This window comes from Anomalospiza imberbis, chromosome 4, assembly GCF_031753505.1.
Source record: "Anomalospiza imberbis isolate Cuckoo-Finch-1a 21T00152 chromosome 4, ASM3175350v1, whole genome shotgun sequence".
Lineage (NCBI taxonomy): Eukaryota > Metazoa > Chordata > Aves > Passeriformes > Viduidae > Anomalospiza > Anomalospiza imberbis.
This window is the reverse complement of record NC_089684.1, coordinates 28,839,776-28,867,479: the sequence shown is the minus strand read 5'-3', so window position 1 is coordinate 28,867,479 and position 27,704 is coordinate 28,839,776. Positions and strand designations below refer to the sequence as shown.

The 27,704-nt window shown below is 38.3% G+C and overlaps 1 long non-coding RNA gene across 3 annotated transcripts; it reads left to right on the top strand.

Annotated features, from left to right (window-relative positions):
- The first annotated feature begins 340 nt into the window (after positions 1-340).
- LOC137473382 (uncharacterized) lies at positions 341-15,941 on the top strand. 3 transcript variants are annotated; one of them, XR_010998747.1, is made up of 3 exons: positions 341-513; positions 3,918-4,011; positions 15,776-15,941. It is a non-coding gene; the product is annotated as an uncharacterized lncRNA (long non-coding RNA). The 3 variants fall into 3 exon arrangements; XR_010998746.1 differs by lacking the exon at positions 15,776-15,941 and adding an exon at positions 12,203-12,390; XR_010998745.1 differs by lacking the exon at positions 15,776-15,941 and adding an exon at positions 4,850-4,908.
- Positions 15,942-27,704: the final 11,763 nt, after the last annotated feature.

The window sequence follows — 27,704 nt, the reverse complement described above, 5'->3', positions numbered from 1 at the left end:
AAATGAAAATGTTTCATTCACTTGTTCTGGGGTTTTGTTGGAGTTTTTTGTTTTGATTTGGGTTTTTTTGGGTGGTGAACAAAGGTGACAGGAATCTGGATGGAACATTTGTCCCTTGATGGCCCCAGGCCAGTGGGGGTGATGGGGCAACCACAGATAGAGAGAAGAGAGGAAGTTGTGTCCTGAGTTTAATGTGCCACTACATGTTAGTAGCATCCATGGTTGCACAGAGGATGTACAGTCATTGACAAGAGAGAAGAGAGAGAAATGCATGCAAGGCCATTTAAGCTGACTGGTCCATGCTGGCTAATTACCCAACAGGCCAGCATTCCAATGGAACATGGCTTACAAAGAAGCTGTGCAGTGAATGCATTTGCTGTGGTACTGAAATTAGGGCCACTCATTTGATAAGAGGGTCTGTTAAGGACTGTATGTTTCCCTGATGACAGTTCAGTTCTGTGGGAAGCTAGAAAAGCACAAAACTGCTGCTAAGAGTAGCTCTGACAGGAATAGGTAAGTGTGGGTAGAAGCAATCATGATTCATGATTAACTTATGGGAGCTAATCAAAAATCCTGTGGGCAATCCCTGGACCCCTACTGTCTTCAAAGCCTCTCACAGCAGTCTCTCAGCATGAAGAAGGGTATTACATAAAGATGGAGAATGATTTTTAAGGGACCTGAATGAGAATTTGATGGAATGGGCTCCTGTGCAATCCTGTGGTTGGCAATATCATCACCTTTCACATGACATATGCCTGTGATGTTGGCTTGTTTGGTGAGTCTGCTTGAGCAGGTTAGGATAGCCTTTCAGACACAAAACCAGATCTAAATAACAAATCAGAATGATTAGGACTCATTAGAAAAATCTTGCCTTGGCATGCCTAAGAGCAGAGAGATGCTGGATGTCCTGTACTTCTCCTTCCACTTCCTTCCTCCCCTGCTGCAGTCAGATGCATGTGAAAAGTAGATATGGTCAGACAGAGAGGCTCCATGTGGGTCACAGAGGGAGATGCTCTTGGACTGGGCAATATTAAGGTGATACAGCAGGAAACAGGAACAGCAGCTTTAATTTAATCATAATCCATAAATTTTCCTTTGAAACATGAGAATCTGATAATACTCACTGCTTGCTGAGCTTCCCAGTTTGGCCACAGAGAACACAAGGTTTATGTGAATCACTGTCAGAGGGCAAGTTTAAATTGTGATAAGTAGCCTATATGTAAAAGCAGTATTTCTGCATCAAGTAATAAGGCTGTGTTTCCTGGGAAAGGAGTGGTTGTAATCCATCCCTTGTCACACAGTATTATGAACAATAAATGTAATTTTAAACCCATTAAAATGCTGCCAAATACATTAAACAAAAATATACAGAGGATTTATTCACCAGAAGATTTACAGATTTCCTGAGTAGTACATCATTATCGGAACTGTCAATTTGAAAATAAAAATTGTCAAGCCATCACTGAAACACCGTAAAAGATATGACAGAAATAGACAATAACTACTAAGATTTTTAAAAATAAAACCCTCAGAAAACCCACTCCACACACAATTATCACCTCTGAGGACTACCAAGGAAACAGTAAAGTACTGAAGGATACCAAAGAAAAGTTTGGTATCCAGCACAGTTAGCATCAGCACTTTCCAATTATGAAGTGTCCTGTTGAAAGCAGATTGCTGTGCGTTTAATGATGGGATCCAGAGGAGCTAACATCCAAAACAGATAAAATCCCAGATAAAAGATGATCATTTGTTGTCATGTTGCTGTGGTTTGGATTTGGACCCCTCACTGGGCTCCTGACTGGTCAGCTTCACACTTGTTAGCCTCCTTGGTTAAGCTGAGACAAAGACAAGAAGTAGTTTTGTCACAGTCTGCAGGTAATTATTAAATAGGAGACTTCTGACATACAGTTTTTGGTAAGCCTTTCCTACTTACAAGCTTACCTGACTGATGTGTTCATATTCCAGGAAGCCAGTCCCATGCCTTGCTTTGATTTGAGAATACTAGAGTGCCATCTTTCCCTTCCACATCCTTTATGACCACTCTGCCCGATTATTTTCTTGTCGACACAAGATTATATTGCAATATTGACCCACAAGTAAAGTCTAGGGCTATCACACCCTGATGGTCTTGTAATTTAAACACACCTTTTCCACCTCCCATATCTTGCAGGTTCTCCAGATTTATAAATTGACCCCCAAAGGATATCTGATAGTTAAAAACAGGCACAGAGCCCACAGAAGTGATTCTATACATGATTGATCTGAAATCCATCTATAACATCTATACTGTGCTCTCCTATTTCCCTGGTGCTGTTTCTTCATCATGCCTGTCCACTCTCTGAAGATAGAAGGAGCCTAGGATCATTCACTTTGACATAGCTCCTTTGCACCATGTGAGCTCTCTTTTCCAAGAAGCCCACCTCCCATCTTGTTCACTAGCTGAGTTAGACTCATTTGCAACAAAAGTATGCCTCACTTTCCTTCCCAGAAGCTGGTCCCTTATCACAGCTTTGCCATTTTATTTTTAAGGTGCTACACCAAGAAGCACCTGTTTACAAAGAAATTCTTGTGCTGGTCCCTTGCAGGGAAGGTCTGTGCTGTTACCATCTCACTACTTCACAGGGCTTCTGCTTGGATGAAAGTCATTTACTCCATTAATCTTCATGTTAATTACATGTCCACTCTTGATAAGATTTCACTGACCGCAGATGTAAAAGATAACAGAGAAAGTAGCCAGTGTTACATTCAAAATGAGTTTGCAGTTTCACACTTGGAAGCATAAAGAGATCTGAATAGGTGGCTTATTAACAGATCAGGAGGAGTCTTAATGAACTCCTATGGCTGAGAGATGAAGCAAGACTATCTCAGATTAAAGGGAACACTTTATACAGGAAGAAAACTTAACCCTTTAAATGACTTAGCAGGGACCATGATTCTGTGCCCTTTGAAATCTTCATTGATAAATTTGCAAATAAAATACCTCTGTTGGGTCCTCTTCTCAAACTTGTACTCGAAAGTAGGAGGGATTATTATCAGAATATCTCCTAGCTTTAAAACAGTACCTTTACTTTAGGGAGGGATATGGTGGTAGTTTCACTGCAAAAGATATTTCAGATATCAAAAAGATAGTTTTTGCATATCATGGTACATCTTGAAGATCAACAGTAAAATAGAGGCACTCATAGAGAGTTTTTCTACTAAATGACTGACCAGAGTGAAAGAGAGTGAAGAGACTGGTTTTTACCCAGTATTTCTTCAAGATGGATTTGAATGTGAGGGTCTTCATTCTGGAATCTGATGAAGGCAACATTGAATGGAGTGTCTCCACGGAATCCCTGTGTTCGGCATCTGGAGTTTTGAAGTCAGTGACTAAACCTGCATTGGCTTAAATAAAACCTAGTGAAAAGTTGGAGAGGTTGTGACATAAAATTGAATGGAATTACTGCAGTGTATCAAGTTCATTGTGGTTTAGATTAACGCATTAGTTTAATACATTTTAGATAGCATTTGCTGGTGGCAAAGGACACTGCTCCAGTCAGTTCCAGTAGCTCTGCTGATGTCATTAAGCTGTGGTAATTCATTTGTCTATCATCATGCTAAGCTTTTCCCGGCTGCTGGTGTACCCTGGGTTATGATCAGTTTTGTATTATTAGATGACAAAAACTGACCTTCTGTTTGGTTGCACCTTTATTCAGCTTTGTAAAATGTGATTTGGTCACTTAATACCATGCCTTGTTAATACTATCCTTAAACTGTGGTATTCTATAGACTGATTTGAGCTGATGACCTGAATGTCCTTAGCTTTGATTGTTTTATTCTGATTTATTCTTACTTGATTTGTACCCCAGACATATTCCTTTGTATTTCACACTGTTACACTTACAATATTATTATTTATTAACCCTATTTTACAGATGGTGAAGAAGTGAAATTGAAGAAACAATAATGAGTGAGACTTTGAAGAACCCTGCAAACTCACTCCTGCTTTAAAAAACAAAACTGCAGTAGGTATGGTAACAAAATCAGACTCTCTCAAGCACTAACACCACTTGTTTACATTATTACTCCCTTTTGCAAAGGAAAATCCCAAAAGCTGAAGGAATTTTTGCAGTACAAACATAATTTGGCTTGATTTGCACGTTGTTGCCCTTTTGAAATCCTGGCAACAAAGAGATAGGGGTCCTGCTTTGGCTGTGGACATCTGGTCACCCTCAAATGGAGCCAGTAATGCTAATTAATTCTAGCAGTACACAATGCCTTGTTCTGTACTGTCATAATTCACTGAAGGCAGTGAAAGCTATGCCCCTCTCTGTGAGGTTGCAAGCAAGCACGTGATTGGAATATTATTCCGTCTGTATTTCACGTTCTTCATTAGCCCTCATTTACTGCAAAAGAAAGTTCAATTGCTCATACTTGGGAAAAACAGCAGGTTAATTTAACTTGCTGAATAGACTTTTTACCACTAGGAAAGCTTAATATTTTCTGAAAACACCACCAGTTTTGTTTATTGCATATTAACTGCAAAATAGTTTAAATAAACAACTACCTTATCTTCACTTATCTTCCAAAATCTCACAACTAAACAAAAATCTAAGCCAGTACCTTTCAGTTCCAGTAAGGTTTAGCTGTTTAATAGCCTTAAATGCCTTTGAAAATACCCTGTTCAATGGAAGAAATGTTGTAATATGAGGGGTTGGAAATACTTCACATCTGCAGAAAAATATAGTAATTTAAGAGTCCCAATTGCTTTACTTTAAGAATATGGGGGCTAAGTGACATTTTCAGTACAAGTACCAATTATCTATGTTTTCAGCTTCTTCCATCACTGGATTTATCTCCATTCCAGATTGTTGCATAACATGCTTTTAAGAGAAAATGCCACCCAGTGGAACCCAAAGCTAGATGGCAAGGCATGGCTTAGTGAAAATATTATTTCAGTGACCAGAATGATATACTAGATTTGGTGGGGTGGGGGTGATGACAACAGGGAGGACTCAATAAATGCATCTACAGAATTCATTCATATGCACACCAGATCATATCTTTAAAGCAAATTTACTAGCTTTCTATACTTTTCCTGTTGGATATCACCAGGTATTGTGATGGCAGCAGTAAGGGAAGGTTGAGTAATAACTCAACAGTAATTTCCCTAGTGCCTGTAAATAACAAACATTGTTAGCAAATGAGTGATGGAGGTCAATGGGCCATAGAGTCATTAATGACACGCTGCAGGTTATCTCAGGGCACAGTGCTCTAATGACATTCTCAGCCTTCCCTGCAGCAAATAACCTCTGCAACCCGAGATAAGCAGTTGCATTGTGCGATACAGTACAATATCAAATGACCCCAGCAAGAAAATTTCTCTTCTGATTGACATTTAATGTGCAAGTATCCGTCAAAATCTATCATGGGAAGAGATCTGTCCTACTTAAATCTGGTTTTGCTAACTGAGAAGCTATTAAAGGGCAGAACCCAAAAGTCCTCAGATCTGTGGCTTATGGATAGAAGGGTAATAGTTGGAGAAGAATGCCTAGCAGGAAGCCTCTTGCCTTGCTTTCCCAGCTGTAGCTCGGTCTTTGCAAAGGCATAGTCCAGTGAGTAAAAGTATGAACAGTATGGTTTGTTTTGTACTGGAGGTCATAGTTGTCTTGTTTTAGGGCAAATTTGGGAGAAAACTTCTAAAGGGGTTCTTCTAGAAAGTAGTCTAAGTGGCCCTTCTTTCAAATGGTTCAAGAAAAGATTTTCTTGGAGAAAAGCAGAAAAAAACCTGTTTATTTAACAAGCAAAGCATTCACCAGCACAAAAAAAGTGAACAATATTAAACAATAAAACCTCTCTCTGGTCTGAAGAGATGACTGATTCAGAGAGCTTTTTTCATGGGCTGTAGCTTGGTTCACTCAGTCCATTATCAGTCCCTCTGGCGCTGGAAATGCTGTGGTCCAGGCTAGGCTTTAGTGGGCCACAGGTGCAAGTTCCCAGTGCTCTTCTGGGCTTTTAGTTTAGAGCAGTTTCAAACAGTTCTAAGAAAAATAAAAACTACAGTCTAAAGAACTCCTTTGCTTCAGCTAGCTAAAAACTAACTAAAAGTAGAGGAGAGCTCTCTCCCTGTCTGTGCTGCAGAGAACACAGTCCAGGAGAAGGATGTGGGGGAGCAAGTGCAGTTTCTGTTGACAAGCTCTGTGCTTCTCCTCTCCCCCCTTTTGCTCTTAGAACCAGTGTTAAAGGTGCAAAACTTATTTCTGGGCTAAACAGATGAATGGGAATACAAGCATTATAAAGTCACCCCGGGACAATAGCAAAAGGTCATAGCAGACCAAGTAATCTACGTCTTTGAATTTATGAGAAATGCTGGGTCACTTGTCAATGGGAGGTTTAGGCATATGATGGTAATTGAAGTTATCTTGATTTGGCATCAACGTGTCACATAAGTATAGAAGGGTAAAGAAACTTCAGAGTTACCCCAGAGCTTAAAAGAGCCCAAAACTAGTGAAATGCTGATTTTTTTTCAACCTGACTATATCATCAATAGCACCATACTGTGTACATAGCCATCACTTAGCTTAAACCAGCAGACCAAATTCAGCATTTTCTCTTTGTTAACCCTTCTGTGCCAGTACAGAGAAGTGGCTGTTCAGACCTTCAGTTACTGAGAATGGTATAAGGTAAAACTAGAGATGTAAGACCATGTTAAACAAAGGCATGCATGACATTTTGTCAAAGAAAGGATAGGGCGTCACAGACTTGCAGTTTCTCAGAAGAGACATTATAGGTGAAACAGAAAACATTCACCTGAGTTTTTCCATGACAAGGAGTTTAAATGCAGACAGTATAGCTCTTATTTAATTGATTTAAAGTTCAATAATTATTCCATAAAACAATGTTTCTTAAACATTAAAAAGTTTGCAATTTAAAAGCAAAAAGATGCAATAGAAAAAGTGTCTGACACCACAAGGCAATGAGGAGTAGAGGCTGGAGAGCCGCTGTGAGACTTCCCTTTCTCTTGTGAAAGCTACAGCAAGGTCATTAGCTTGAGGGAGTCACTCAAGTAGGGAGTCACTTACTTCATCTGGCTTGTTACTCTGTTATGACTTACTAGCGTGTCAGATTTTAATCTGGTGATCACTTTAATGTATGATTGCAGTGGTATGAGTTCCTATCTATTATCTCTGCCTCACCACCCAAAAGTATTATGTATATATAGCAAGGACACTTAATAAGCTGAAGTAGTTGTTATTACCCTAAATTTACTACCTCTTAAGACAAGACTAGAATTGTAAACTTGAATACAATTGTGTCAAAGTCTTAAAATGAAGAAGCAGTATTCTGATGATGAAATACAGTCTTTGTTCAGAAGATAAAGGTACTATGAAATTTCCTGAGCTCAGATTACTGGAAGAGCCAAACAGTGAGCATTTTCTACAGTAGTACCCTCTATTACCGTCACATTGATGAATAATTATGGGAGAAATAATAAACAAAGTTGTAACACAGGTCATCTATTTTTGATAAATATTACGTTAGAACATTGCTGGTAACACCCATGTGCAATTTGCCTGACTTTCTGGGAGGAGCAATTGGGAAAGGAATGTGCACACACAACATTTTAAACTCAGAGAGCTGGTGAGACAAATATAAAGAGGACAAAACTTGAAGTGAAATTCAGCATAAACTATGGAGCAGATTTGTGCATTTTTCAGGCTTCTAAATGGGCAGGACTTCCAAAGGGATCAATGGCCCTCTCATTTAGAATAAATGAACCACTTCCCTTTGGGTCAGATTACGTGCTTCCTTTCTTGAAGGTCTCACTTGATTCATTTGATCTCAAGCCTTTAAACATTTCCTGAATACACCAAGTAAAACTTAGCTCTTTTTTTTGTTTTTAATGGCACCATAAATTGACAGACCAGCCCAACCTGGGTGCTGTTGTGCATTTGTAAGACTTAGGCTTCCTCAGTCCCCTTCACTGACACCAATCAACATGTACAAAAGCTATCAGAGGACAGCAAATAGATATGGACTGACAGCATGATCACCCAAGTCTTGTTTTCACAGGCTGACAGGCTACAGAGTTGAAGTCAGGTGTCTGAAAGCTAGAAAGTTGTATAACCTCTTTACAGGGCAAAAGAACTGTAGTTCTCAAACATAACTGTAGTTCTCATACATAACTAGCTTCATCTACTCTGTTTCTTAGCTATTCTGAAGTTTTAGAATGCAGCACACAGGGGCAATCAATTCACCAGTGAAAATCAGAGGTCTCCAAGCCACAAAGCATCTTTCCAGGGTCCATTTTTTAAATGTACAACTGATTTGGGACATCATGAAGGTCCTGGGGTCTTGGGTCTTGCAGGATTAATCCAATTACTTGAAAAACAGCTGGGAGCAGATGAGAATGTGACTTCTAAAATAAAACCTGCATCATGTTTGTGGTTATGCACTGTCTATCTCTCACAAGTGAGATTTCATCCTACTAAAACTAATGAGAGCCAGCAAAGACTCAGCATCAACAAAACATTAATATACTGCAAGCATGTTGCCAGCACATAAAATAAGGGCTTAAGGCTGCATAGTCTGCAAGCATTAAACTGCTTGGCATGGGAAGTGGAGCTTCCATGTCCGAATACAGGCAGGGAAGACGCTTAGAGACACCCGTCAAAACACTTAGACTCAGGAGCAGCATGCTGCAGCAAGATTCTTTTCACACTGTGATGCACACAGACACCACCAAGCTCCCCTTCACCTCTCCCCTCACAGACCTTTACTCTGACCTGTTTTTCTGTGCAGATAACATAAATCTGTCAGAGGCTTCCAGAACCATGCCAGACCTCTGCAGAGCAGGACTGTGCCCCTGACAGTGCTGCTCATTTAATACCCCTGAGGAGTCAGGGGGGCCTGATCTACATCCAGGGTACATCACCGCAGAGCAGAGTGCAAGTGGATGTTTCTTACTTTAAGAACCGATGCACAGCCCTAATTGTGTGGAACAGTCTTAGTTTTAATGAAGTCCAAATCCTGGACTTCACCCAACTATCTAGTCACAGGAATGAAAGGCAAAGAAAAGCTTGACAGGAGGCAGAGGCTTGACAAAACCCACAAGTTTGTCATTATGATGTTGCCTTCCTACAAAGCTGAGGTTTATCATATCTACAGACCCTTAGTTTATTTCACTATATTACCTTCAAGTACCTGTTTCTAAGTGCTAGAAGTTCCCTCTTTCCTCCCTCCCCCATTTCTCGTTAGCTAAGGATGGGGCACCAAGTGCAAGACTTGCTTCAGAAAGACAGATTCACACTGTGTACTCTGGGGTTTGGCACTTTCCAGGACACAAAGTGAAATCCATTGAAACAGCCACAGCTTAGGAAGAACAGACACAAGAGGGTTTTGTCACTGTGAATGGAAAGGAGGACAACCCAGTGTCAATGACACATGTATGAGACAGTAAACAGCATAGTGCCAACTGTAGATGTTTCTTCTAGTTTGGATGGGATTGGCTACAATAATTTGCTGTCCTGCCCTGGAACTTACCCCCACCCCTTTTTTTTTTTTTTTTTTTTTTTTTTTTTTTTTTTTTTTTTTTTTTTTTTTTTTTTTTTTTTTTTTAATTTGAAGCTTTCTTAGCTGCAGGGCTTAATTAACTGGGATGTTATTTGGGGCAGGGGGGAAGAGGGAGATGAAGAAGGAGTATGAGGAATTGTCTTAAAAGGGAGTAATTCCCTTTAAAATCTGTCTTACTTTACAGCAATCACTCACATAATTATGTACGATACATTCTGGTGTAACTCAACCTTTGGTCTGCTCTACACAGGGGAAATTAACCAGCAGAGCTGTTCTGTAATAACTTCTATTATTGCTATTTTGGTATAATTTAACTATTCTGGAATAATTCCCCAGTGCAGACATTCAGCTCCAGAATAAAAGCAATTTTACTCCAGAATAATTACTCTGCTTCCAGGAGGGAATAATCATTCTAGAATAAAGTCACTTTTATTTCAGAATCAAATATGCAGGGAGTTCCTTGGGCATAGCTCCCTAACAAAGTTATTGTGGTGCCAGTTAATTTTCTCATGTATGCAGAAATGTTAGTAGCCTTCAGCAATGATGTGTCTTGTTACATTTATCTCTGTTTATATGCTAATCTCCATAAAATTAAGCACTAAGATCTGGAGGAGAATGTATTAAGCTATGTGAATTTTCTTTTTTACTTTGTCTCACACACAGAGAGTTCAATATTTTGAATTAAACACGCATCTCATCTGAAGAAAAGAAAGAATGTTTGAATACTTTCCTCTGCATAAATTGTATGATATGTCAGTGCAATCTGAAGTTTATTTCCAACAGTTTGCAAAAATAGTCAAACAAAAAACAAGTATACATGCACACACAAAACTATTTTGAATTTCAGAACTGACTTGGTAAACATGTAAAATGACTGCAAAGGCAACTTTAAAGCAATTAAATGGCATAGATCCTTCTGAAAGCTTTGCTGTGGCACATGGAGGATGGGGGAGGGGGTGATTTGAGACACCCAGCATGGCTTCACCAAGGGCAAGCCCTGGCTGACCAACCCCGTGGCCTTCTGTGATGGAGTGACTCCATCAGTGGGCAAGGGAAAAATTATGGATGTCATCCCTCTAGACTTCTGTAAGGCTTTTGATACTGCCCTGCATGACATCCTTCTCTCTAAATTGTAGATATATGGTTTTGATGGGTGGGCTCTATGATGGACAAGGAATTGGATAGATGTTTGCATCTGGAGAGCAGTCAACACCAGCAGTGTCCAGAGGGACATCAGTAATGAATGCTGTCCTTCAGGGGTCTGTATAGGTATCTGTACTGTTTAATATCTTAATATCTGTTTAACAACTGAATAACTGATTCTAGTTCAGACTACAAAGGGTCAGCAGAAGTTTGGAGACACTACCTGATTAGGCAGAGACTTCCTCTGAACCATTTTGATGTCAAAAGAAATGTTCTCATTGCATCTCAGTCATATCCTAACTCTCGGACAAGATGCAAATTAATAAGCATTTCATGAGAATTTTTCAGTTTCAGTTATGGGAAACTGCACATAAAAGCAAACAAGCAAACAACAATTTTATTTAACCTTTAACAATTTTTGGTCTATAAATTCAAAGATTAAATACAAAAAATTAGAAAAACTATAGGACATGTCGTATGTATAAACAATGCTGTGTTGTTTCAATTCAGATCAGAAAGTGAAGTTGGTAAACTGGTATTTATTTGAGGTTAGGAATGTTCTTTCACAGTTATTCTGCTGTCTGTGAAAATCATCTATTTTGAGTAGGATCCTGACAGTTTCTGAGCTTCTTCTGTCAGGCATTCAGCACCTGTCAGAAGCAAACTCTTAGGTACTTCTTTTTGATACACAAATTTAAATATACTCTATGTTAAGGGCGTTGACAGATAGACAGACTGGTATATATTTTGAAGAAAAAGCAAATTGTTCTTCCACAGTGTAGTTGTAGGCTGCTTTCATGGTCATTAAAGCCTATTTTAACTTTATCCAATAATTTTCCCCCCTTTTTAATTGGAAAATCTTAGACTGAAAATTGTACCAATCATGCTAAAAATGAATAAGGACACTTCTGATAAGTCTGAGAAAGGAGAGGTAGGATTATTCTGGATTTATGGTAATAACTTTTGCCTGAATTTTAGCCATCTGTTACTTCACATTTTAACTTTAGTTATTTCACATTTTCAGTATCATCACCTTGGGATGAAGTGGCTGTATTCAGAATGCAGAGTTTATATTTAAATTAATTAAGGAGTTTAATTGGATTAGTTTGGGGTCTTTTGAGGGAGTTGATTTTGGGTGTAAAATGTCCAGCTGCATGTATGATGCCCACCTTGTTTTTAAGTTTGTCAAGACACAGAGTTCACTACTGTCACGTGACAATCTAAGTTGATTTGAAACACAATCAACTCCTGGTCTCAACATCTAATCAAAGGCCTGTCTTCTGCAGATCTGTCATTCTGTAATTAATTCAAAGTCCATCTCACAATGTCCCACCTGGAAAACGTGAGATATTGAGTTGATAAAAAAATCAACACTTAACAACACAAGGAGATTTCCTCTGGATAATCAGCAGAGTTACAGGAGTATGGAAGAATGTATGCATGTGCATATTTAAAACTATTTACTTTCTAATGTATTTCATTCTGAGCTGTTTTCATTTGACAGATGGAGAGAATTTTGCAAACAGTGTTTGAACCAGCAGTATGAAGTGGTGCTTTCTGGCTATACGCTGTGGTGAGAGTAGACCTACAAAATTATCTTTATGACATTACTGTGCTCTCTCAGAAATAGCTTTCGGAATGTTAAAAATGGAAAGCTAAGTTTCCAAATTAAAAAAAAAAACAAAAAAAAAAAAAAAAAAAAAAACAAAAAACAAACCCAACCAAAAACAACTAATAAAGCAATATGGTGGGCCACTCCCTTGTCAAATTATATTTTCTGTTTTTCACAATGAAGCCCGACACTGGCACACTTTTTCTGTTTTTAGTTCCATCATTCAAAACTGAAAAGTAATTTCTTTTGGCTTTTGATTGTTTTCATTTTGCCTGGGAATTTTGCATGCCCATTTCAAGTGAGAATAGGGATTTTTTTCCCAGATTTAAGAGACAACTTGAAAAAATATCATTCTTGCTGCAATAATTTTACTTTAAAGCTGAAGTAGCATTCATTACCTTTCATAAATCATTATTTTTACAAAGCTTGATATTAGTTTGCTATACCAGAGCAAAAAGGTAGCAAATGTGCATCTACTGAGTATGAGCTCTTCACAAAGAAAAAATATAAATTTTAGGGCAAAATTACTGAATAATCTAAGGCCTGATAAGGGATTTAGGGCTCTTTTTAGACATATGGTTGGTAACAGCCCACTCTGAACAGTGATTCTGCCATCTGCAAACACAGTCCTGCACTCAGACCTGCTAAAAAGCACAACAATTTCACAATCCTTCTCTTTCAGTAACTTGCCTGGGATATTCCTGTGCATTTCCAAAGAGAATATAATTGCTGCATTTACAATGCACACTGATAGTGATCCTAGAGTTCATTGAAGTTGTAGAGCAGACACACATATTCTTCCAATGTTTTCTGGCTAGAAATATCTTCTTGTGTTTTGTACTTTCAAGTTCAGTGCTTTGTGAAATATCTGATTTGCTGTGTGAGAGCAGTACCTTCACAGGGAATCCCAAAAGTCAGATTTATGGATTATAATGCAGTTACCATTTGACTGGCATTTCTGCATGACTATAGTCAAACCAGACCTCTGCTGATCTGGCAAGTTGATGGGATGTCAGCAATGCCAGCCCATGTGCCTACATTTCTCCTTCCAAATGGCCAAAAATTGCAGATGGAAATAAAACCTAGCAATGTCATTTAGAAATATCTGAAAGTTCCATTTCCAAAATTCACGATTTTGTATTATTTAACAACTCTTCTTCTAAGTCGCCATCATTCTTGAAAGCTTTGAGTCAAGTCATGAAAATATATATGGTAAAGTGAGAAAAAAACCAAACAGATGTAACTGGAGGAAATAAAAAGGGAGAAAAGCTAGTCCAGAGACCAGAAAGATAAATCCAGCTCCATTCAGACCATGTAAGAGTGCTCCTTTTCATCTTTATCACATTCAGATCTCAAGCTTAACCCACTCAGTTGTAGGTCATAGTCATATGTTCATAGTGCCTATGAATACCCAGAGTCGAAGTGTGGGGCTAGAAGTACTTAGGCAGCAAATAACTGTCTGATTTCTTCCTAGGTTTCCCCTAAACTCCTCAAGGAATATGAGGTATACTGCTGGCTGATATGGCAGAGCTTATCCAAATGCTCTCTCTAATAAAGGCAGCACCACCCTTGCTTCAGTCTACATCTGCCTCTGGCAGCTACTGGAAGCATTAAGGCACAAAAGGTGCTTAAAAGTGGTTGATGGGGGAATACTAAACTTTCTACAAATCATAATTTCTTCAATCTCACCTCCAAAGTCCAGCTGGATATGTTACAGGTTGAAGAATGGAAGAGACTGGTCTGATTTGGACTCTGCTCACTGTGGATATTTTTCCCTTATACTTTGGAAAGGATTTACAAGAAGGAAATTTAGCAGCTGGCTGGAGCTGCATTATCACAGCAGTGGGAAATTCGGTGGGTATCATCAGATTTCTGTGAACTAACGTCAGGCTTCCTGAGCTGCTGCTTTATTTGTGCCCTGTGGGAATGCAGCCAATATTGTCATGGTATTGCTGAGGCAAATCACAGAACAAAACCTGCTGATGGTTTCCTGTTTCTTACTCCCTATATGCCACCCTGTCGCTAGTGATTTCATGAAAGAGATACCACAGCCCATCCAGATGCACTGGACTCCTGATTTGTACTTCATTACATGGCACCCTCTTAACCCAAATTACCTATCTTGCCCTACTATGCATGCATTATTTCGGTAAAAAAAAAGAAAAAAGAAAAAAGAAAAGAAAAAAGAAAAAAGAAAAAAGAAAAAAGAAAAGAAAAAAAAGAAAAAAGAAAAAAGAAAAAAGAAAAAAGAAAAAAGAAAAAAGAAAAAAGAAAAAAGAAAAAAGAAAAAAGAAAAAAGAAAAAAGAAAAAAGAAAAACAAAACAAAAAAAAAAAAAAAGAAGAAAAAAGATGCTCCACTTTCAAAGGCACTCTGCATGTCTGCATTTTCAGGCAGTTTGCCTCTTAAAAATTTCCACTTATCAGCACTAAGCACACCTAAAAAATTGGGACCATATTGGGGAGAATATTAATTTTAGACATTCTGGTCCTGTATAGTTAAAACTCAGATGTCCCAGACGGTGGAAAAAACACCCTCAAATTTTCCATTTCTCTATCTAGTAAAAAGATTTTACTTTTGCAGACTGCCACACATACAATGCACCTGCCTTTGCTTCACATCCTGACTACCCTGGTGAAATTAAAATGCATATTTCCTTTCCTCTTGACGCCTCTCCCCCATGACAATTTGTCGTACTAGTTGAAGAAGCAGCCTGTGCAATAGAGAGTGACATAGAATAATGTGTCATGTCAAATATATTAAGCATTTTAAGGCATCACAGACCTGGAGGATTTCAGATAAAAAGAAACAATTGTTTGAATCCTAAAAAAATGTTATAAAAAACCACAGGGAATATGATATTTATACCTGAGCTTTCATAGTGCCTGTGATTTCTGTTTAAGGTAGAGGTATGTGCACAATTGTGGCTGTAATGTTAAGATTGTAATTGCCATCAGCTTTTTAATAGCATTGTTTTGAAATGCCAGACTTAATGTTGTATGCTTTGGGGTTTTTTTCACATTTTTTTTCCTATGGATATTGATGATGGCAGCAGGGCTGAGCCAAAAGCTATCAGTAACTTCTGGTAATCACCTTTACCAAGTGACAGTGAAGTAGGATGTTTTTTGCTTTTGCTTTGTGGGCTCCCTTATTGTGTTGTGATGCTGTGTGGTTGCTGAACACAATAAGTGCTGGGGGCTGCTGTACAATGGGGCTCAGGAAAGCTGAACCACCTAGAGGTTTTTAATCCAAATTCATGTAGAAGTATGAAGGTCAAAGGCCTTGTGGTGTGCCAGTAAGTTACATGGATCGGCCAGAAAACTCCCACAATATCTTCCTCTTTCTTTTTGCCAGGAAATTTATTCCCAGAATCCACTAACAACAGCACCAGTTTTAATTAAAGTAACTAGGAGACAAAGCCACATTCTTACCCTTTACATTTCTTTTTGGTTGGTTTTTATATTAGTGAATCTGCTGCTATGATGAAGACTCATTTTTATTGTGTAATGAAACCCTAAAGCTTGCCACAAAGACACTGCCAAATCACGAGAAAGAGAACCACCAGGGAGAAGGAGGTGAGGAGAAGCTCCAGTGCAGCTGTAGAAATCCACTGGTTGTTTGAGTATGAAAATTAATTGATGTTTGAGAGAAAAGAGGATTTGTTAAATTTAGCATTATTAAGGCACTTCCACTGGATTTGTTTAACAGCCTAGTTGAGGCAAGAAAGAACAATTCTGTTTATCAGATGTGGGTCCCAAAATTTCCTGCATGACCAGAAAGAATACCAGCTTTGAGAGATAAGTTCTGTACATGAAACCAAAGCCTTTAAAAAAGTCCAGGGACTTCACCTTTACACAAGACATGTTACTATAAAGATGGAGAGTTTGCAGCACTCATAATTTAACATTAGTTGCCCAAGGACTTCTGAGGAGTCATACAGAAAATATTACTAGGTGTTGTTGACTGAAGCTTAGAAGAAAAAAAGTGGTGGCAGTCTGCAGAAAAGAGATAGGTCAGTCCCAGCATGTTAGAAACAAGGCTTGGTGCTCAGTAGACCAGATTACCAGATCACAAATCACACAGTGAAAGCAAAGCTGAGAGGGCATGGGAAGCCTTAAAAATTCAGCCAATACTGAACTAGAGTAAAGAGCATGAGAGATTTTTATTTTTTTTGCTTCCTGCACTGATCACAAAGAAAAGTAGCATCCAATCTTGAGACAGAGCTGAAAACACATCTTAAAAAAAGCAAAATGTATTGCTTCTGTAGAATATGGAGGAGGGTGCAAATATGCCTGAAATCAGGCTTCATAGAGATAAAATGTACTCTAGAAGAATAGGAATCCACATTAAATAAAAATCAGACTAAACTAATTGTAAATCTGAAAATAATAAAGATATGGCAATTTTCCAGTTTATATGCAAATTCCATAGGGAAAAAGTCCTAAAATAAATATTTTCAGCATGAACAAAATTTTGGAATCAGGAGAAAAGGGAGAATAAAGAACACAAGAAGATTATGTACATATAACTGTGCTGAGGAGACTACAGGACCCATGACCCTATATTGTCAGATGGGTGTAGGTTGTGTATGGATCCTGCAAGGTTTTTCCAGCAGCTGGAGTGACACCTGAGTGTGAATACAGGTGCTTCTCCTGGAGATTTGCCTTCTTTGTAGAAGCAGCACTCAGAAGAAGAGAAAGACTTCAGGAAGAAAGAAATGCCTTCAGCTTCTTCCATTACCGTGCACAATGGAGATGGAGAACAAGGGTGTGTTTCCTCTAGCCCAGTCTCTGCTTGCCCGAAAATAAGTTGTCCAGGCTGAAACCAAATGGATTCATTCACAGTCAGTCCTAAGGAAATGCATAAATTAATCTCTGAAGAGAGGCACCTACAAATTTCCTTGACAACAAAGGGAACCTAGAGGACATCTCAGGTTGTGTATATAATATGAAGATGAGCAACATAATCTGGGATCAATCCCATGAAGAGTTTTGAAGGTTCAAATCTCATGTAGGGAGCCAAAGTATCAAAAAGCATTGGCAGATGTTGCTGACCAGATGTACCCAAAAGTGATTATTGCATGAAAAATATTTATGTACTAGCTTTCACTACAAGGGGTAAGTGTAAAATAATTCCCCCATTAAAGGCTTAAAAGATTTTGATTTGAGCTAGTAGCTGTTAAAGCTCCAACTTATTTTATGTACTCTAGAATAAGTGAAACAACACATGAATCTCCTTAGTTATCATCCACAATGAACAAGCCCAGCAAATTCAGTGTTAAACGTGAGAAAGCTCAAACACACCAAGACTTGGCAGTGTATCCTCTTGGCACAAATGAAATTTTAACTTGTTGCTTTGGAATAACATGCAATACCACTGTCATTTCAACAAGAGCGCTTGAATACCTTTGGCCCAGATTAAACCAAATCACATTGGCAAAGACACCATGGTTTATTTCCCTGTCTTCCACTGGCATCAGCAAAGTGAAATTATCTTGCATGGCTGCTCTAATTATGCATGCCCACACCATGAAACTTCCCTGTCTTTTAAGTAGTCTAGTTTAATTCATTGGAACACATAAACTAATAATTTACTTGTAATGCCTTGAAAAATTCACCCTGTGCCCAGAGAATAAGTCTTGTCAGCTTGCAGAGGTTTCACTGTGGTTTTACAACCCCAGCCCTTTGTCAAGAACAAAACTCAACTGCACGATGCCATGAGCAAGAGTCTCCAAAGTGTAGAGCAAGTTCAAACCTCCAGAAGTATTCTCAAGGGACAGCTGTCCAAAAGGAGAAACATCAGTGTGAACTTTGCCACTAAGCTGAGAAACTATGAGACATTGTAAACAAAATTTTGGAATTTTCAAAAATTCTCAACCACAGATTGCTTTGTCAATAAACATCATGGCTCTACCCAGGAAATGACTGCTGTTTTCTACTCCTGCCTGGGAAGGGGCCCTCTCATACTTTTCTTCTACTTCCTGGAGGAGTGGCCTGTCTACACTGGATTTTAGACTGTTCAGGAGTAAACAATAATCTCCCCAATAGTTTTGGAAGAGGGAAGATCAGTACTGCTTGGACAGAAGATAATTCATAATTTAGGGTCCATGCATATGGCCAGGTTTTTGCCCAAAATGAAATGATCTTGCTGAAACAGAAATAAGCATTATGCATTGTTTAAATGAGAGCTCAATATCTGAAGATAAAGTCTTTGCTGCAACAAGTCTGGGGAATTGTTCAGATAGAAGAAATGGCTGCTGAGTGATGTTTCAGGATATGACACCCAGGGACAGATGAAACTTCTCATATGAAGTGCTAAAGAGATGGGCTGTGCAGTAGCGGAGAGTAGCAGAGACAGGCTATTTAGTATGCCTGTCACTGCTACAGGACTCAAAATGTTTTCCCTTTGGGAAATAAACCAAAACTAAACCAAACCAAAACAAGCAAACAAAAAGGTATAAGTTTCTGGACATGTCACACAGACAAGCAAGTGTACATGGGTTATTCTTGTACTCTGAAGTTTTGCACTGAATGCTTGATAGGAATACTTTAGGAAAATCAGTAGTGCAAATATAAACCTTACAACAATTTCCAGATGACTGAAGCTATCATTCATCGTTTCACAGAAAGCCTATCATGTATTCCTTGTGTTATTCCAATAGATGTAAAATCAGCATTGTGCTAGGTATTACTTTAGAGATTATTCAAAGGCAATTGTCCAAAGTTATCTGGGAGATTGTCATAAATTGCACTCTTAAAGAAAAGGGAAAAGCTTGCTCTTTGTGTCATAATATAAGAAGTAGCCTGGAAATTACATCCTTATAATGTGATCACAAGCTCCAAATACATGGCAGTGTATCCACGAAGTTTTGGAACCTACTTCTTTTACTGTGGAAGTACATAGAGATTTATGTAGCATCCTTGCTTGAACTGAGTATAACATGAAATATCTCTGGTTTGCTAGAGCAACTGATAAACAATACCAAGCTTCCATTTGTATATCAGGATTTTCAGTCTTTTATGCTCATGTGTGGAAAATTATTGCTGCATAAGGATTTAACCAGACAACATTTTCAAGCAAAAGCAGGCATACATTCTCGCCAGAGATCAAGTTTTGTCAGAAACACACTCACAGCTTATTTTACTATCCTTTCTAAACTTTCTGCAAGTCAGATGAATTGCCAGGCAGGTTTCTGTTGTTCTTTTTTAAAAAAGCTGCTCTTCAAAAGCCCTCTTTTTGCTTTGTAGTTTCAGCGGAGATAAAACAACTGTGCACATCTGTGCTTTTCTAGTTACTGTATTTATTTGTTTTGTTCTTGCATTTCTTCCTTATTCTTTGCATATCTGCCTGAATTGTGATATAAATTGCTGTGCTCAAACAAGACCTTCCTGTCTCCTTGTCTTTATCTGTTTATTCTTTTCATATGACCTTGGCATACTTTCTTCTCTGTTGTCATTCCTAAATATTGTTTTCTCTTTCAGGTTCAACTTTTTTGACTTCTTTGCTCCCATCATCACTTTCATGATTCTTATTTTAAAGCCCATCATAAAAATCTTTGTTTTCTGTTTTATGTCTCTGTCTTCCCTTTCCTTCTAGTAAAAACACTGACTGTTTTCTTGGGAAGCTATTAGGTGTCATTTATTTTCCCTTTGTTTCCCCTACACTATAGCTTTAGATAACAGAGGATATATAACAAAATATACATGGTTTTGAAACAACTACATACAATTTAATTAAAATTACAACACAAAAATGCAGAAAAATATATTCTAGTGGACTACAAGACAAAGGGCAGATGCTGTTCGCTTGTTTTGGTACTGGACCTTACTGAGATCTAACTTGTAGGTCTAGCCTTATAGAGAGGAGGCTTTGCAGCATTCAGCTCTTAGAACTTAGCATTTTAGAGGTCCTGCTGACAGCCTTTCCTCTATCTACTCTGGTTTTCACCCTCTGGTTTCTGAGGTGTAGTTATCGCTCAGCCTTTCAATTTACACTGAACAGGATAATTAAAGGATTTCTGATATCAACAAAGCACAGTCACAATAAATAACAGGCATTGTCCATTTGGTCAGAAGACACCAGAAGTTTTTGAATTCATTCCTCCCACTGGCAATCGCCTTATCATAATGCACGGTCAGCCCCCGAACATATCTTTATCAGAAAGTTAAGTTCTAAGAGGACGACATTTCTTTTGTTAATAGTCATCATGACTGGATAAATAGAACAGATTATTTCAGGTGGGTATTAAGCATTTGCAAGGGTGTCTTATGATTGTTTTCTACCATGATATTTTTGGATACCCATCATCAGAAATGGTGACAAATAGATTGGAAGGAAAAGGCATATTACGTGAGTTGGGATTTGCTTTGTTTTTGTTTTTTTTAATTGCTATTTTCAACAACTAGATGAATTTAAATTGGACTTAGAGCTCAAACTGTCACTTGCCCTCCATTAAGACCCTATTCTCCAAGTGGGTCCACTGGAGTGGATAAAAAATGCAATTGAAGAACACAACCCAAAGTCTAAAGCTTAGCATCATGTAAAACATTCTAAGTGTCACTGCTTGAAGAGTAAACATTAAACAAGATTTGTAAAAGAGCACTAATTCATTAATATTTTCTGTAATCTAACTGAATACTTTCTACTAATCAACAGATTAAACATTACACTTTACAAACTGCTCCACTTCCTGAATGAATCACTACATGAAATCATGCAAGATAGTGCACTTCATAAGCTTTTAAACTTTCATGATATTATGCAGTAATTTTTTAATGTAAAAAAAAGAGAACATCTTTACTTAGAAAGCCCGCGCCCATTCCCCAGCTGCTGTACATCACTCAGCATTAGCTATCCAGGACAATTGCCCGAATCATTACAAGAGAAGGTCACATCTGTTTTCAGTTTCTTTCATCTGGTCAAAAGAATCTTACAGGCTTTGCTGCATAAAGTGAAAAATAAACCCCAAAACATACCCAAAAAAAAATCCTTTAATGTAGAGCAACACCTTTCTGAAAAGTAGACAGCCTGATGGGTATGCAGCTCTGTTGGGCAATAAAAGTTTAATATTCATCTGCATCTTCTGCACTCTGTGGCATCCTGTACACACTTCACTGGCATCTGATTCTCTCATGTTTTGGGGGCTACCTGGTATACTTCCTCATGTAAATCTTTGGGGAACTCACACAGATGAGTACTGATTTCATGACCAGGTTTAGTTGTGACAAGATAGGTGCCCTATTCAAACAATTCCATCTTCACTTTCCAAATATTATTATCCCCTTCTGATTTAGTCCTCTCCAGAATCCTGCATTTCTTACTTTTTTTTTTTTTTTCCATGGTGATTGGTATTTCCTGGCAGAGAAATTTAATTTGCTGTATTGTCTATTGCCTTGAAGGCCTTCTTTAGGAGTAAAAGCTTATTCTGCATACACTGAAAGATTCATTTACCTCAGTTGAGCTGTACTGCTTTGTGCCAGCTGAAGATCTGACCTACCTTTAAGAAGTGTATGTTTACAGGAGGCACTCTTTTAACAAAAAAATAATAAAATTGTTTGTTTCGTATCTGTATACTGATAAGTTCTTTCATTTCTGCAACTGACACCTAAACATCTGAATTCAACACCCAGAGATAACATAGGCAGTGATACTAAAAGACTTTATGTACTCCAAGTAGTCCCCTGACATAAATCTTTGAAGGCTCAGAGCCCTAACAAATACAACTGATGTACATGTATTGGTTCATAAATTCTGTTTATTACATCTTTGGCTGCCCTCTATTTGTTTTCCATACTATCCTCTGAATGCTGAAAAAGATGTTCCCCTACAGCTTGTGCCTACTCTGGTCCATTTTTTGCTGTAACAAACTAAAATACCAGAACAAGTTTGGTAGCAGCAATTTTTTGAGTTTTGTCTTTGCAGTGACAACAAACACATCCTTATGAATAGTCAAGTAAGCAGACATAAATAATTAACAGATTCTCTTATTATTTTTAGAACATGCTAATTCTGGCTGGATCCTGGTGTATAGAACAAAGGAATGCTTTGTTAAATCCCCTGTTGCATTACAGAAATGTTACAGAAATGTTACAGAAATGTTGCATTTTTTTTTCTTCTTGCTCAGCTTTCAGATTCTTATTCCCTCTTGAAAAGCAAGACAACAAAGTCAACCTACCACAGCAGAATTTTAACCAGTGGTTAATTAGCCATTCAGCTTCAATTTAAAACTAAATTGCTTTCCAAAATACTTTTGTATATTTCCTGAATTTCCTGAAAGAATTTTTCCTTTAAAAGAAAGGAGAGTTATTTAATTGAGCATCACAGGTTTTGATTTCCAGGTTCTTGTAATTTTTTTTTTTTTTTGGATATGGTCTTACTTACAGTGGTAACTGGCAAGCAATCCTGTCTCAATAAATCAAAAAGTACAGCTGGGTGCCAAAAGAAAATGAATCTTGCAATGAGTCTCTTCTATTGAAACCACATGATTTTAACTGATATTGACAAGCAGTACATTATATCTTGGTTGATAAAATTTAGTTAATATTGAATCACACACCCAAAAAATGAAAAATGAAAATCATTTTAGAGATCCCAATGCTTTGGAGGTGACAATTTTTCTACCTTCACACATTCTAACAATTACCCCAAGGGATGCATTTGAAGGTAGTGTGAGCAAGACACACGATATTTAATAATGCTGGACTCTAATTCTGGCCGGCTGTCGTGAAGTTCTTTTGAAACCCCTGCGTATCTTTCATTCACGGGTGCTTTATACACTTTGGAAAATAAGAGATGGCTGAATATATGACATCATTGCTGCTAAGACCAGGAAACAAAAGAGGCACATTTGCATGAGAAAGGTGGCTTTTCTGCGGCAGTGAAGGGAGGGAGGGTCACAGGTTCATTCCTCTGTTTACGGACTATGGATAGTGCTATAGGCTCACCATGCCTTACACTGCGGGGCTCCCAGTCAGCAGAAACAGCGCTGAGCCCATGGCTGACTACAAAAAGACCATTATCCCCTAATAACAGTTGTGCTGTCTGTGACTTTTGCATGGCACTAGGAGTTCGTTTCATGTTCAATGGCTCTCTGAGAGAAGAACAAACCAGTCTGCCTCTTCTTTGTACGGGTTTGTTCTGTCGGGGCAACGGACCAAGAACAGGGGAAGTTGTTTGGTGACTGCTGTTGTCAGCAAGTCTCCCCCACAGTTACTGACTTCACTTGACCTCTTTATGGTAGCAAACGCCACGCACATGCTGTGCAGAAATTAAGAGACGAGTCTTTGGATCACAAGAGTTCCTCAAAATGCCACAAAGCCCCCAAATTAATTCCAATATATTGTTTCCTGCAGCTCAAGAGGTCCATAGTATACATAAGCCCACATAAAGAGGGGATGTTTTGACAATTAAAACATACCAGAAATCTAGTTTTCTTTGAGAATACTTCTTCTATATACAGAACTCTTGGCTTATACAACAGCTTTGGGGAAAAAAAAAAAAACTCCAAACACTAGGATTTTGCTTTTGGTTTGCAAAAAGAAGTAATTATCTGAGATTACAAAATATGGAAATATTTTTAATACAATACTTTTACAATATTTGGAAATATTTTTACATCACACAGCATGCTCTTCTTAGTTTCAGGGAGAAAGTGGGAAGTGTGCTCTTCCTCATCATGACTTGTGAGACTAGCAGGAAGGGAAGTGCTTTTGGAGATGCTCTGCAGGCTGAGGGAGTATGTCCCCTGATTGTGGAAATAAGCAAAATAAGCCACCCCACTCCCTTTCAGCAACATCAGTGTGATTGATTCAGTGTTGCACAAGGTATATTAAAAGGACTCAGAGAAATTTCTAAGAGGTACATCTAGGCTTTTTCTATAAAGTGAAATAGCTAATAGGAAGGACTATAGATACTCATAAAATTATAGATAAATCCAGTTCTATTTCTTTAAAGAGATATTGAACAGACAGGACCCTTTCAAAGTTCAAATCAGGTAGCTCTAAACCATCAAAAGGCTAATCTCTTCTTCCTGCTTACTCTCACGTGCTGGAAATGTCTATCTCTTATTTGCCAACAAAATGTCACAGGCCTTACCTAACATTTTTAATAGATAGCTGGCCACAGAGCAGCCCAGAAATTGCTGCATCAGTAAAGTACTCTGAAAGAGACACTGTAATCTTAAACCAACAAAGGCTGTGTCTAAATTAAGGGGCACAGTAATATTCTACTCTAGTGTCTCAATGAAATAGCATCAGTGATTCCTCCCTATGCACAAAAATCCCAAATGTGCTACGAAATCCCCTTGCTTTACCACTGCACCTGAGGTGACCCTGCCACAACAAACCAGCTCATGTTATCGTTGCTGGAATCATAAGCAGCAGACAGACTGTTTCACAGAGCAAGATATTTATATACCAAATGTGTTCGACAGGCTGCTCAAAAGAGCAGATGAGCACAGCATTCAAAAACACAGGGTGTGTTTGTGAGATATGCCTGTGTATGTAGCCAACTCAAAGCACTGTTCTCTTGAACTCAGACAGTTTCCAATATCAATTTATCTACTTATTTATTTATTTATTTTGGTGACTATTTGACATTCCTTCTTAAGCTTAAAAAATTAAGCCTCCTGCTTCATCATTCAACTCCCTCCCTGCCATATGGTTGCTCTGATTCATCCCAGCCATCAGCTGGTACAGTGCACAGTTCAGGGATGTTTTAAGTTTTACCATATTTAAGGGCAGGAGGACTTATATGTTGCTCATCTTTTTGATATTCTGGACTTGGATGTGCCAACTAACAACACTCACCACGGTTTGAATTAATGATATTCTTTTTTCTTTCAGACTCCAGTCAATCAAGGAGATGGGAAGGCGAAAAAGTATTTCAATTCCAATTCTCCTATGCCCAAGGCTGTGAAACCTGTAAATGTAATGCAGCATACATTCTCTGTTGCAAATTTAGCCCAATTCCCTCACAGCAAGTGCAGATACATTAAGAAAAAAATAGACCACATTGTGTACAAGTGATTTAAGCTGCAACTGCTGGGCTTTGGTGTTATATTTATTCCCTGAAAGGTTTATCCAAATGTGTTTGAAATGTAGAAAATTGATGACATTAGACAGCATTATACACTGGCCTGCTCTTTAAGTACCAACAAATCATTCAAACAAATAGCTCTACAGAGGGAAACACAGGCAGGAAAAGCATTTTTATTGAGGCACAACACAGGACATTCCCACTATGGAGACTATACCCACAGTTTCTCTATTCCCCAGACACAAGAAGAAACTTCTCTGCCAAGCCTTAAATCTTTAAGCCCAGAACCAGTGTTACCACCAAGGCCATCACCAATATCCTCGAGTAAACAGTAACTAATAGATAGACTCACCTTTGTATTCACAGCTGCTTCAGATAAATGTTGAGCACATCTGCCAGCCACAAAATACACAAAAAATCAAAATACATTTTACCCAATCCATTACAACAACATCAAGTCGACCATATTGGGCTTTTCCTCGGTCATGAAACAAACCACAGAGAAGAAAGAGTAAGATCAGAACCAAGCAAATAAGTGAAACCACTGGGGAAAAAAATGTGTACTTTCAATCTATTTAAAAGCATAGGCCACAGGCAGCTTTATCCAATTTAACAAATTGTTTTCATGTTCAGAAATATTTACAAAGGAAAGAAGTCTAATTTTTGGTGATTAAAATCAGTTTGAATGGTGTGACGAATAAACACTGTGTAACATTTACACAATACTTTTTACATACATTTGAGTGTTTAAAAGATTGGAGTTTGGATTAGATGATCTTCAGAGGTCCCTTCCAACCTTAACTAATCTGTGATCCTGTGACTTGCATGTGTTAAATTGCATCTTATATAATTGTCTCTAAAAGAGTATTCCTTAACCAGGCAAGATTTGAACTAGAAGTAGGTTTGTGTTTTGGCAGTTTTTTAAATTACTGGTATAGCCAAAACAGACAAGCTTTCAAGTATACAGGCTCTTCTTCAAGCTTGAAAGAAAAGCAGAAGTCTTTGGAGTTTCATGGAGGCTGGGAACAACCACTTTGAATTTGTTAATCAGGTAGATAATTTGACAGAAAATGCAGCAGATACCTCAGAAACATCTGCAACAAAACAGATTATAAGATATGTATCTCCTGTGAGAAAAGGAGAGGGGTGATTGATTGTCAATTGAACTTGAGAGAATTAGCAGTCATGGAAACAAGAAGTGCTATGAAATGTGCTATAAAAGCAATATTTTCTCAAATCAATTCCTTATTTCCGATAGTATTATGAGTTTTAGTTCCCAGGTATTTATTCTGAAGCATTTCTCAGGCTTCCCTTCAAGATAAGAGCCGAATAGGAAAAAATTCAAGGAAGGGTTTGTAAGTAATATTCTTTCTCAGACCTTTGAGCGTGTCTGTTTTCCATCAATTATTTGCTCATTCTGGTGCTTGATGATTGGCTGGTTTCACACATGCAATTTCCTTGTGGATGTTCCATGTTCTTGCTAAAGTATATTACACATGAGATATGTGAGCTCCAGGTCTTGTAATGATCCAGTGGAGGACAAGACACTTTGTGGGCAGTGCTTACCTGTGATGTTCATGTGTTATGAATCTGTTTAGATGTGTTTGTCCATCAGAGTGCTGCTGTAGTGTTCAGTAAAGATCCACACTGAGGGCTGGAGGGCTGTTGAAGGAGATTGGGACTCACACTGCATTTGTGGTGGACTTCAGGGAAAGACTCCAAATGATAAAGGTGTCATTTATATAATCTGAGGTACAGCCTAAGTGTAAGCAGGAGCATGATGGAATAGATTAAATTAAAATATCTTTTTCAAGGTGGCTCATTGCAAGACTAAGATACTGCAAAATCCTCTGCATGAGACAGCTGTGCCCTCACTATCAGATATGGAATGTGAAGTTATATGTGAAAATGAAAAGGAGTTGACTGGTTTGGATTTCTGAGGATTACTCTCTGTGTTGTACATACTCAGGGTAGTCTTGGAGGCTTCCATGATGCGTGGTGTTGGTATGTGAACAAGTAGCACATGTCAAAACTAGGCTGGTCCTGGTAAAGTTGGCTTATCTCGTGTGGTTTATGAAGGAAGTCTTCTCTGTCCTGCAGGCAGGAGATGCAGCATCTCCTTCAAGTTCCATCATCCTGTTCAATTAGTCTTTGTGGATGAAGACATTCTAGATCTTTGTCTGTAGGCCTAATCACAATGTAAGGACTGTGTTTTAAGCACTGCTAAGGGTAGTTTTCAGAAAAACACTGCGATACCACATTTTTATGCTGAATATTTAAATGGTCATTGTTACCCTAAAGTAGTTATTCTAGCAGCCCCATATGGGATTTTGGCTAAACTTGTCACCAGACTCCTTCTT